The sequence below is a fragment of the Curcuma longa genome, chromosome 20 (genome assembly GCF_044706935.1).
Source record: "Curcuma longa cultivar G26 ecotype Majalengka, Jawa Barat chromosome 20, ITB_CL_G26_1.1, whole genome shotgun sequence".
Lineage (NCBI taxonomy): Eukaryota > Viridiplantae > Streptophyta > Magnoliopsida > Zingiberales > Zingiberaceae > Curcuma > Curcuma longa.
In genome coordinates, this window is record NC_133880.1 from 873,409 (window position 1) to 887,379 (window position 13,971).

The window sequence follows — 13,971 nt, forward strand, 5'->3', positions numbered from 1 at the left end:
AATATTTCCAAACTTGACTATAACACTTATAATCAGGGAAATTGGAGATGGACTGTGCTGGCTTTAGGTGTCGAAGGGGTGAATAAAACATCAAAATAAAATGAATAAAGAAAGAAAGAACTCATCAATTTTTCTTTGATACCAAGTTGTAGACTACAAATATCTATGTAATATTTTTAAAGTTAGATTATAGCCCAAAATAGCCCTATCTTAGATTCGCCTCTGCATGAAGTCATATTCTGTTAAACTCAGTTTGACCAATCTTACAAGTTATATTTGTGATCAACACTTTTGAGACTCTTTTTTATTGTTTTCATAAGACGACTAAAGTCTATTTTGTAAATTACGTATCCGAGATTTGACTGGTTACAATTGCACCCTTTAACTTAAATAACTTTAATATTTTAATTTTTTTAATGAATGAATCCTCTTGCAATTTTAGAGTTGATTTATCGAACAAGAATTGTGCAATTTATTTTATCTTTATTTGTTTCGGCATAATAAATAAATCCTTAAAAAAGACACAAAAATGCATTATAGTTTGCAAAAAAAAAGAAACAAGTAAATAATAAATGCATGATCAAACAACATTATTTTTTTATAAAAAAAATCATGATGTGATAAGATAAGATTTGATGGCAATGCATGTGCCTACCAAATCATTTAAATTATAAATCGAATTAGCACAAAAAATATGAAAAAAATTTATGGAGGTGGAAGTAGAGGCCACAAGTGGGCCCCTTGGATGTACTGTCCAATCACAACCATGACTTCTATTTCAGGTTCTTTCTCTTGTGCCTCTAAAGTATTAAATCAAAAGCAGCGGAAACTCATTGGAACTCGCTCATTAATTATTGTCACCAAAAATATTTTTTTTAAAAAATAGTTATTCTCATTCATTAGAATAAAAGAAATACTTTTTTATGCTAACAAAAGCAAAGGAACCACGAACGAGAGGCTGCGACGTTTACTGTAATACAAACGAAGAAATTGAAAATGAGTAAAAGAGTAAAACATGCACGATTATTGAATGGAAGCTCTTCTTTCGAACCATAGTCTTCAGATTGACTCACAAAGAAAGGGAAATTTCATAGATGCGAATGTATCTCACCTTCATCGGCTCGGGTGGTGGATAATAGAGCTAGTAGAAAGAGAAGAAGGCGCAACTCCATAGCTCCCCCCTCCCCCATTCCTTTTACTAAAACCAAAAATCGAAGCGGAAGCGGAAATGGATCCTAATCAGCATCCGCGATAAGCAAACCTATTTCCAAAGCTCCCTTAGTCACCTCTTCACTCAATCCTTCCTCCTTGTCGATCTTACTATTGGCGAGCCACTCCCCGTCTCATAGGGCTGGGCTAGAGCCCAAGATAGTCCCAACTTAGATCCGTCTCAGGCTAATTATTTTATCAATTAATCTCTTCCATCGCCCAAGTAGAGAATTTCTTCATTATAATTAAAATAATGACCCAAGTAGAAAAGCTTCAAATGTTTATTTTCCCATATTCTAAAATGTGACATGGAGTGCATATGATCCATTTTATAATGCTTAAAAATATGCAACTTTGCCAAACGTTCTAAAATTTTTCTTTTTCTAACTTCTTTATTTAAGTACAAGGTGAAATTTGTCACTCAATGATCCTACATGATCCTACAACCATCTACCATCTAGAAGGAGTTCTCTAACTTCTCTATAAAAAAATGCTAAAAGTGTGTTTAATCCTCACTATATCTATACAATGAGGGCTATTATTAGATTGGACACAAAGCCCATCTGATTATTTAATATTCAAGTTGATTTTTTTTTCAAATATTATTAAATTTAATTATGCTCAATTTTTTTATCGACCTGATGAACATAATATTCAAAATAAATTATAAAATTTCAACTAAGTAGTTGAAAAAATAAAAAAAAATAAAAATTGCCTGATATTTTTCTCTTATGATAAAAAACACTTAGATCATATGTAGTTATGACAAAAAGAAATCCAAATATACTATATATCAATTTTTTCAAGGGTTTAATTACTTGGATATATAGAAGATATATATAAAAGTAAATAATAAATATTAATATCTTCTTTTCTACTTAAATCCAAGTAATATTCTGGTTATGTTGAGTTCATCTTTATATCTAAAATCAGGGGCGGATCCAGGCGAGGGCTGGAGGGGGTTGAAGCCCTCGCCAGGATCGCCAGTGCGACTGCCCGCTAGGCCCGCAGTGGAAGAAGATGCGGCGCGTGATCGCGTCCGAGGTGCTGAGCAGCGTGAGGCTGCGCTGGCTGGCGGCAGCGCGGGCCGAGGAGGCCGACCACCAGGTCGAGGCAGAAGGAGAGAAGAGGAGAGGAGAGAAGAGAAGAGGAATCAATGCCTCGATCGAAATCTCGATTCTGGAAGCATGTACGCCTCACCTTGTTGAATCCCTCCTCCTCCGATCGATCCAAGGCGATCTCCTTGACCGCCCCGACGACGACGGCCAACGACGACGAAGAGTACCGCGCCTTCAACCTAGTCGAGGACGATGCCGACTCCCTCACCACCTGCTCATCCACGCCCTCGATAGCCGACTGCAAGAGTGCGTCCTCGACTCCGCCGCGGAAGTCGGCGCCCCCTTCCAGGTCTTCCTCGATCAAGGACTTCTCCCTGTTGGGGTGCGGCTTGGCGGGTCTCATTAAGGTCGACAAGGATGGGCTACGCCGGAAGGTCGTGATTCCTGACCGCCTGGCGGAGGCGATAGCGGAGGCTGTCAGGTCGAGGGACATTGGGGCTGGAGGGGCCCAATGCAAAAATATATTCGTAATATCCATTTAGCATAAATGGCCATGCATATAATATTTTTTATCTTATCTATCATCCATATATTTATTTTTATAATTCTCATCATCTTCTATTTCTATTTATGTGCTCATAACATCTATATATATATATATATATAAACAGAGTTGTCTGTCTAAAAATTTCCCGCCTAAACATCATTTTAATAAATAGACATATTTATCTATATGGAAACAAACTTACATCGCTATAATTGATTGATAATACAACTTTTCATCCATATTAATACCACATATTTTTAAATACATTTTAATTCATATTAAGCATACACTTTAATGCTCAAATTATTATTATTAAATAATAAAATATAGATTCCTAATATATTGAATAACTTTAATGGTAAAAATAAAATTTTTCATCCATATTAATACCATAGATTTTTAAATGTATTTTAAAAATGGTCGAATTAATGTATTTTAATTCGTACATTTTAATCCATATTAAGCATAAACTTTAATGCTCGAATTATTATTATTAAATGGTAAAACACAGATTCCTAATATATTGAATAACTTTAATGGTAAAAAATACCATATGTTATAAATGAGGGTGAGGTTGCATACACTCTATAAATTAGGATTGCAATATATTCATTCACTCACTTTAGGCTGAAATAAAAAAATGGCTCCTCTGTTTAATCTCATCCGAGAGGTTAACCCTTCGAAAATGCAATGGGCGTTGAAACTCCGATTAGTTCGTTGTTACAATCTACCTGCATATGGAAACAACTGAGATTTTAGCTTGGAGTGTGTCTTTCATGATAAAGAGGTTGTATATTTTTTTTACGTATATATCTGATTACTGTTAGAAAATATAAATTAAATATTTACTCTTTCTATATATTTGTAGAGTGAACGCATCCATGGAACAATAAAACGTCCGATCATAGAGAGAGTGAAACTCATTCTCAAAGAAGGTCATGTATTTGCCATAAAAAATATCATTGTTGTAGAGAATCGAATGAAGTATAAGACAACAACAAATAAATACAAGATTAATTTTATTGCAAAAACTCATGTATGCGAAATTTTTGATGATACATTTCCATCGATGATATATGAATTCAAGTCTTTTAGTGAATTGAAGAAGACAGATTCTGTTGATGAGAACATACTTTTTGGTAGGTTAATTTATTTTAATTTTTTTTTCATGATTAATTGATCGAACATTTTATCTTATAGCTTAAAATTTTTTTCTCAAGATGTCATTGGCAAAATGGTTGCACGAGACTCTCCTCAAAGTAAAGAATTTGGTGGTCGTCTTACAAAGCTTCTTGATTTTGTCTTAGAAGATTCGGAGTAAGTATTGTTTTATTTTTCTTTTAATTTGTGGAGAGACTTTGTCAATGACATCATGATATCTTACATCTATTATTTTAATATTTTTTAATAATCAGTTATTTTACTATTTTTAGGAACAATAAGCTATCATGTACCTTGTGGGAAGACTTTGTCAATGACATCATGGCAGACATGGAATCTGAAATATATTATTTTAATGTGATACATTATGATTTATTTAAATATTTATGTTTTGATAGGTTCAAGATTCGAGCTCGAGTTTTAGACAATACTGGAAATGCTCTTTTCCTGCTTTGGGATAGAGAGTGTGTTGAGCTTATTGGAAAAACAACCTTCGATTTAAGGGCCGAAATAAAAAATCAGGTTTTCCATTATCGGTTGTAAATGTTTTTTCTGAATTTTTGTTTAGGTAACATATAAAAAATCACATAATATTTCAGGATTCCACTTCAATAGAAATGCCAAAAGAATTTGATGATTTAGCTGATCGGAAGGTTCTCTTCAAAGTTCAAGTTAGGCAGGATCAAATTCGCGGATTTAATGGGACTTACACTGTCATCAAATTGACAACGGACCATGATATTATTGAAAAATACTGTGGTGATTTTTTTGAAAGTCAGGTGGATAATATTTTTTTATTTATATTTTTTTATTTTAATTTTCACCCATGCTTTTTTATCATTGTTAGTTTATATAGGAATCTGATGTATTTTCAAAATTGAACAATGCTGAAAAGGCAGACATGGAAGAGGTAAAAATCATGATTTTAAGATCTTTATGAAATAGTATTAGATTGAATATAATTTGCTTTTTCTAGGTTATTTCTTCTGAAGATGAAGTCTCAACTCCTCTAAAATCAACAAGTACGGCTGTGATTTCAAAAGACGTTCTGAATGATACTTCATTGAAGAGAGCACTAATTGATGAGTTCTCATCTACTGCACCAGATAAAAAATTGAAGACAGTTATCAAACAAGAGAAAGATTGATATATTAAAGTTTATATTATTGTAAGTTTTTTTAGGTATTAAGGTCATTGACATATGAAACATTTATCTTGGTTTTAATTATGGGAGTTTCTAGAATTTAAATGTTATTGATATCGTTAGACTTAATTTATGCGGTATTTTAATTTTGAATTGAGTATTTTATCTGAAATTGTTGTTTTTTTATTTATTATCTTCTTATCATCAATCATTTTTTAAATTAAAAATATACTTTACTACGTATCGGTTGAATATTTAATAAAAAAATTAGATAAACTCGGGCCAAATCATATATGGTTACGACCAACTTAACAAACTCTATTTTGACATATGAGAAAATAATACTAAAACTTAAATTTACAATAAAGCCAACTTAAGAACAAAAAATATTAAATACAGTTACAATGCAAATTAATAAAGAACCCCGTTTTTAGTCATGGTCAGTTGTATGTCGCTGTATCCAGAGTTACGAATCCTATAGGTCTAAAAATTTTGATATGTGATAGTGACAGCAAACAGAAAAATTCAACAACAAACGTTGTATTTAAGGAAGTTTTTCAAAATTTATAAATTTTTTTTTCTAATTGTACAATTTAACTTATTTGTATTTTAATGATTTATTCAAACACTCATACTTACTAATTTTAATTGTTAATTATATAAAATAACATCCCGTGCATTGCACGGGTGAAATACTAGTATAAAAATAATTATTATTGATTCCTCTATACTGTACATTGTAAAAAAAATTTTATTAGTCCTCGCCAAAAATTATTTCTGGATCCGCCCCTGTCTAAAATCTATTTCATATAATCACTTTTTAGCTAGTCATTGAAGATTGAAACATTTAAAAAAGTCGATGATCACATATATTATTTCTATCTATAATATGTTTTGTTCCATATTCTAAAATAAATATAACATTTTATATGGAAATCTCATATTTATTCTACCGACCAAATGCCCTCATTCAAGGGAAAAATAAAATAAAATTTATAACGTGCGCTTTTTAAAATTCACAACAATAAAAAAAATAATATGCAGGACTTCGTGAAATTGAAAGAATGATTATTTTATTTTATTATTTTATTTGTTTTTGGTGCAACTGTCCTTTGCTCTTTAATGCATGGCATGCCACATCGCGTTATGTTTAATTTAAGTTAATTTCGGGTCTTATTAATAAAAATCCCTCCGTCAATGTTAAGGGTTTAAATGATATTGTATTAGGTCGAATGGGTCCATCATCTAACCGTTAAATGTCGAACGGCGCTGCCAGCAATGGTCGAGCAGGATGGGCGGGCGGCGCGCAGGGGGAAATGGCGGCGCCGTGGGCCACCGGCAGCCGCGGCCACGCTGGTGGAACCACGAGATCCTTGTTATGTTGGAAGGTAAGCGAGCGGTGGAGGCGCGGGACAGGGATCCCTTCGTCGCCATGCCGGCGGAGACGAAATGGGAGGCTGTGTCATCCTACTGCAGCCAAAAGGGGGTGCACCGGAGCTCGGAACAGTGTCGTAGGCGGTGGGGCACCCTGATGTGCGGTTACAGAAAGATACGGGCGTGGGAGACGAGGGACGGTGCGGCCGCCGGCAAGTCCTACTGGACGATGGGAAGCGAAGAAAGGAAGGAGCGGCGGCTGCCAGGGACATTCGAGGACATGTTCTATCGCATTCTTGAGGCAGACGAGGAGTCTGACGGCAGGGTCGGTGATGCTGGAGAGAGAATGGAAGAAGACGAAGAGGAAGATAACGAGGATGGGGCGGAGGCGTCCTTCAGTAGCAATCAAGATGCAACAGAGAGTGGATCTTTCTCCTATGCCGATCAGGCGAATGTGACAGAGGACCTTCCCTCGCCAATTGCTGCCACGCCGATATCAAGTAATTACCCACATCTGGCTCGTATTTAAAGGCCTTTTTGTTAAGAATAAAGATTTAATCTCTCAGCAGGGCTGCGATTTCTGTGCTTGTTGAATTCGAAATGCTTTGGTTTTTTGTTAAATTGTTTGCCAACTAGATTGTTCATACACTGTTCCTGTGCTGCTTGCAGTGAGAAAATTTGAGCCATCTCAACAGGAATTCGCTGATCCTGGTATGCCCTTTGATCTCATTTAAGGATCTGTTGTACTATCCTATCATCTTGTTGATTAAAAGTTGTTGGTGAATCGAGAGAAGTTATGGAGGTAATTGTTGGGATGGAGGTAGAAAGAACTGGAAGAGATAGAGGTTTATTAACTTGAGAAATACCAAGACATCAAAGAACTAAGTTGCAAAAGGAACTCTACCTTTAAGTGAGTAATTCTGACAAGAAAGCATGGTCGCTTACATTATGACTTATAGCTCAAAATTGCCAACACATGCTTATTGTAGGCTTGCCTGCTCACGCCTACCACTCAATGAGTTAAAAGATATAATTATATGTTGTTACCCAATTAATGAGCTTTCCTAAGACTCTGATTATGCCACACAATTGTATGAATTTTAGTCGTGGAAATGCTTTGGGAAAGATATCAAGCTGCACATTTGCTTTGCTTTCAATCTTATTGTTCTTGGCTTCTTGAATTATGATACTTGATATTGTAGTATGTTTAGTTTGCACTTTTGCTTGAAAGTTGGTTTTGTCACTGCATTTGCTTTTAGAGTTTCCTCGTCCATTTTGCTCTTTTTCTTGTTCTAACCTTGTTTTGAACCCAATCAATGACCGGACCAAATTGTTTATCAGCTGCAAGGACAGGGTGACTAAATCAGCAATGTCATCCGTAAGGAAAATAGAGAGAGAAAAATTAAAAATACCATTGACATCCTAGAAAGGATAATCGATGCTGGCTGTAGAGGAACATGCTAGTAGTAAACTAGAAATATAAAGAAGATTGTCCTATATAGATATGTGGAGGAGAGTAACCCAAAAAAATGTTGCAGCAACAATGTCATTGCAACAACCAATTAATGTATTCTTGGAACGTAGAGATTGAAAAGTGTTGGGATCTTATGTGAAAAATAGTAAATAAACATGACGGGAAAAAAATTGATCCCTCCAGAGATCCATGCGAATACAATATACATGTTTGATCAAGTTGTCACCTTTGTTGCGTGAAAGGAACAATCCCAGCAACAACTTTGATTCGACAGATCTCAGCACGATTAGAATGACCGCGTCTCTTCGGTATCTAAACGAATATGTCCATCGTTCGTCGCATGAACTCAATTTTCAGAGAAGAACCACCTTCGTTGTGCTAGCAACTTGGATGGTTCGGCCAAGAGGAGACGAAGAGGAAACTAGAAGTGATACCATTTTTAAAAAATAAAAAATGACTTTTGTACTCATCCAATGAATATAAAATATTTTTGTCTTTTGCTCTCCTTTTCATTAATGCTCCATTAATATTTATTAATGGACATTAATCCTCTTAGTGGTTGAGTTTAATCCAATGAGTTTAATTCGGATTAGATTCAATTCAATAATCCAATAGTTGGATTCATTTGAGTTTAACTCAATGAATTTAATTCGGATTAGACTTAATCCTATAATCTTAGGATCCATCATATTTTAGTCAAACTAAAATAAACCTATCTCCAAATCAACATGTTCTTTGTGTATGACCTAATAGGTTCTTGTAACATTGGCAATGTCTCTAAAATAACATTTTAGATGCACAAGCAATGAATAACATCTAGCAATGTATCATTGTTACTCAAGTAATGAGAATGTCGAGATCCGATCTAACTTTTCTGTGTCTATTATCTTGTATAATTTGATCTTTCTATTCTTGATATCTAGATTGATTTATAAGACATAAATCATATCATTCCCTTATCAATTTTTGTATTTTTTGATCTCTAAGTAGACTTACTTAATCAAATGAGCTTAATATCTCATATTGACATATTTGATCATGACTATGCATTTTAGTAATCCTACTTAATTAAGGGTCCACAGATATCACTTCTATCATATGAAAGGGATAAATCTCATCTACATCACTCACATACCTTCGTATAACTTATTGCATAACCAGTAATCAACTTTATAGTTCACTTTGTTACAGATGACGTTTGCAGATATTAAAGTATACAACTCCTTATGTGGGGAATCGTAGTGACTTCAGGTCTAAGGATTATTTATCCTAAGAGTCACTATGAGAATATTTATGACACTCATATAATGATCCATGAAACATTCTTATGGCGGATCAATTCAGTACATATTCTCTAATACATACTCATGTGTCAATTTGATATTTTATATTTATGACTTGTAAGATTAAGTCATCAATTGACCTATATGCTTGTTTCAACACATTAATATTGCCCTTGTATATTAAAGCTTGACTAGGAATAGATCGGAGTAGTGTTCTATATATATCTATAGCCTCCCACTATCAATTCAACTAATTGATATGTTATAGACTAGAACCTACTACCCTACGATAGTATTATACTTATTTATTTGGCACAAATCTGAAGTAAATATAATAATCATAATTTTTTTTATTGATGAAATATAATATAAAAGTTTCCTTGTTAATCATTTCATAATTGACTCTAAAGACTAACATTAACAAAAAGGAGACCATGGATGGTAACTAAGAACGTCAATGCACGTCCATGTCAAATGCAAGCCAAGCAAATGTGTCTGACATTTTCTCAATACGTTAGCACTCAATGCAGTGATTGTAAATAGTCAATGTTGTTAATAGTGTTAACATTTCTTTCTTCGTCATATATCTCTATATAAATCTCATTTGATGCACAGAGAGTATGTAAGGGAAATATGCATGAACCTTGTTCTATAAATTTCTCCTTTTTCTTTATTTGTGGATAAAGTTTGAATTATGGCCTAAGAGGGTTTCATCTTTGTATGTTACTGGTGAAGCCATATTTGCATTGTACCTTAGGAATCTAGGGCGGTGCTTAGCATACAAGATCAATTTTATTTGGTGCAATTTTATTAATATTCATTTTATTAGATCTAATCTATGTTTTTTTCTTTTTATTGTTTCTAAATCGTAGTAAATGCCTAAATTTTGATAACACTGTGAACTGGTGTTTAATGCCACAATCACACAATAAAGATTAACACTAATCTAAAAACAAATTGTATTAAGCCTTGTGTGTGACAAGTTGTGTGAGGCTATTGGCATTGTGCTTCTGTTTTGCACTAGATGCATGGAAATTGCTTCTCTATTCACATGTTAGTATATGCCACCAAGCCAATGTTTTCTCTAGTGCCAACTGGAAATTACACCTCTAGTTAGAACTGTAACTTGTGTTAGTCTTCACGTAGCTCAGTAAATTGCCCTATCACTGTGCAACTAAAACTAAATATTAATGTAAATTGTAATCTACTAATGTTTTAGCATTCTTTTGGCTACTTCATGGTGGATTTGAGTTGGGCTGCAGTATCTGGATGGTAAGCTGACAATGTAGATGATGTCTGTAGTCATTGTTAGGTAGAGTAGGTCTCTTCTTGGTGTCTCTTAGCTAGACAATGGTCTCATCAAAACTTTCTGATTTTTGTTGTTATTGGGCATTGACTAGGTCACATTCAGATATCTTGAATTTTCACACAAACCATTTAGTCTTTATTGAGACAAAAATTCTTTTAATCTTTGGACTATTTTGATATCCAAATTAATTCTTAAAGTTCAATATCTTGAACTTTGAGCATTTTGAATATTCTCAGAAATGATTTAGTGTTCTCAAAGAGATGAACATTCTTTCATTCTTGAATTACTTGGGTTCAAAAAAAAATCTCAAGATCAATCCTTGAACATTTTCATCATGTTTCTTCTATTCATCTTTCAGTTGTTTCCTATAAAGATAAGATTCACATGTAGAGAGATGCTTAGGATATTATAAAGTTTTTTCATTTATAAGGCAGGTTCATTTTCACAGTTTCACTTTCCTCATTAAATAACAACTAAAAATACAATGCCAGATTTGTGCTTCTTCACCAAGCCAACCAAGTTAAAGTTTATCTGATACTTTTACCAATCATTCTTTGGCTTTTGGTGTAGCAATGTTGCATTTTTCTTATTTATCTTCTGTCTGTCTTTCATGGATTTCACTAGAAGGCGTATACCTTCTCTTCGTCATCTTCTTCATAGGGACATGGTTGAAAGACAGAAATGTAGCAAAGTTTATTTTGCATCTTCATTAAACTTCACGTACCAAGCCTATGTTGGAGTTGTAGTCCAAGAAATTCGTTTGATCTGATAGATTGTCTAGTTGCTTATATATTGTTTGTGTGTATGCGAACTGCTTCAATTCTTCTAATTAGTAAGGATACAAAATCACTAATTTTTTCTCTGGTATTTAACCATCAGTTTTCACACAAACTCAAATGTACTGTCTTGAACTTCAGGTTCTTGCATGTACTGTAACTATAGTTTTGAGGGAAATTCTTCTAGATTTTGCTCGGTGAAGGTTTCAACATGCTTTAGCTTTGTCTTAATCAAAACTCAAATCTACTTGGACTATGCTTTGATACTAGTAGCAACTTTGATGGAGCTAGGAGGAATTCTTGAAGAATTGAATCATGGACTAATGTGGAAATATCAGATGACCAGGGACTATCTCAACCGTGCTCTACTTAATTACTTTATGTGGGCCTTATTGCTCACACAAGGAGGACGGGGTTTCCTACTATTTTGTGAGGAATAGGGAGGTGCAGGGGTTACCAAGGAGTGGCAATTCTGGTTGTGGGCAATGATTGTTTAGCTCCGAGTGATGATGGGACAACTTCAGCAGAACATGGAATGTGATCGAGGTTGCTCATAGGTGGAGCATGAGATGTCCCTAAGGTATCTGTGGGGAGGGGAGCAGGTGAAGCACAGTGAGCCAAGAAGTGGGGCACTAAGAGCTTGCTTGTGGCTTGCAAGAGAAAAGAGGTAGACAGGCGATGCTTAGGGTTTTTGGGTGAAGGGGCTTATGCAAGATCCGGAAAAGACATGGAGAGGGGATGGTCTCAACTCCAGTCCCACTATGATTAAGTTGAAACAAGTCCAATTCAACCCCAATTTGAACTCAAGTAAACTAAGATCAATCTGTAGATGTTCCATCCATTACATGCTTATCTAACCCCAAAACAAGTTCAGATAGGAACCAAATAACACTAAATCAGCACCTAATCACCTTGGCTAAGCAGTAAAACCTCCAAACGTACGTAACAATGCAGTTAAGATGGTTGTGTTTACTTTTATATCCTTATGAAGGCATGAGGCTCCTCGGCAACCACATATCCCACCTAACTGCCCTCTTTGTATCACCAATTGTCAAAACCCACCTTCACATCCATCTAATTCTTTGTTTTCGCAACCCTAGATATTACCTTTATGTATTCACTGAAAAAAGTAGTAATCTATGGCTCTGCAATATGCAATAGATGAGTCAGGAACTAACGATATGGCTGAATTTTGGATCTCAGGAATTACAAAGGATGAGCAGCCAACTAATGATTCTGAAAATAAATTGCCACAGCAAGGAAGAAAGCGGCATCGAACTTCACAAGATGAAGTAATAAACAACAATCCTTACAGCAAACTAATTGAAGTCTTAGAGAGGAACAACACGGTGATTATGGCACAACTTGAAGCTCAAAAGCTTAACATTCAGCTGGACAGAGATCAAAGGAGGGAACAAGTTGACAGACTACTCACCATCCTTGACAAAGTGGCTGATGTTCTCGGAAAATTTGCAGATAAGCTGTAAATAACTGATACAAGGATGTAGGAAGGATTCAATGGCGGACAAAGCTAAAGATTCACATACTCCCTCGTTTTACTGCATTGTTAAGGAACAATACATTTTCCCAGAGCACCTTTTGTTTCACTCAATCATGGTTAACACGAAGTAACATCAATCTTTTGCTGGTATTAATTCTCTGAGCTGACAAAGATCGGCTGATAGACGTAAATCAACAGTGGCTTCGTGTATCAACAAATTTGATTCATTCATTATTTAAGTTGTTAACTTTGCTTGTTTCAATTTGATGCACATGTTAACCGATTCAATTTATTATTACTTTTAAATGTAGTATTGTGGTTTCCAATCGAGTGAAAACGAAATTGAACAAATGGATGCAATACGCAGTACATAATAAACATAGCATCAGGGATGCCTTGTGAAAATAGAGACTAAAGATTAGCACGTAAACATTATAGTTGAATGATTAAATAGTTGCAACTGTCTTACACTCAAGGTACCAATGATGCATGCATCAATTTATGCACCAAATTTATGCTTAAATTTATCAACTATGCATAAGGGTGTGCCTATAGTACAATTTTTTTTCATCAATTCAATAATTTGCACTCAAGGCCTACAATCAACATTCATGACATATAGACATGACATCTTAGCATGAATCAACAACTTGGTCTTTGGGTTTCTAGGATCAGCTAAGGTACCTAGAGCTATTAGTAAGCTCACTAAGTCTAGTTCTCGAACTTTGATTATCTAATTCAAAGTTTCTAACTCTAGAGTTATCATGCCTATCAAGCATGAAAAGAGTCAACCTTACCTTTAATTTTCTTTAATTCATATTTTAAGGCCTTACTGCCAACAACTACCTACTTAAATCTGCATGATCATTAGACTATTAACTTATCTCAATCGATTGATTGCACCAGTCAACTAAATCTATATGTACTTGAGTTGATTAATCCCCATCTTGACTAATCTGTTATAATATCTGAGTCATCAAATAACTTCTTCCAATATCATGCAATTGCATTAGTCGATTGATTCTACTTGTTAATTGATTGATTGCTTAGCCGACTAACTTGAGAATGAATCTTTTATTCACTGGCAAACAAATTTGAGTCGACTGCTTAATTGATTTAACCATTAAATAAATTG

The 13,971-nt window shown here is 34.6% G+C and overlaps 1 pseudogene; it reads left to right on the top strand.

Annotated features, from left to right (window-relative positions):
- Positions 1–6,375: 6,375 nt before the first annotated feature.
- LOC141812844 (trihelix transcription factor ASR3-like) lies at positions 6,376–13,032 on the top strand (annotated as a pseudogene).
- Positions 13,033–13,971: the final 939 nt, after the last annotated feature.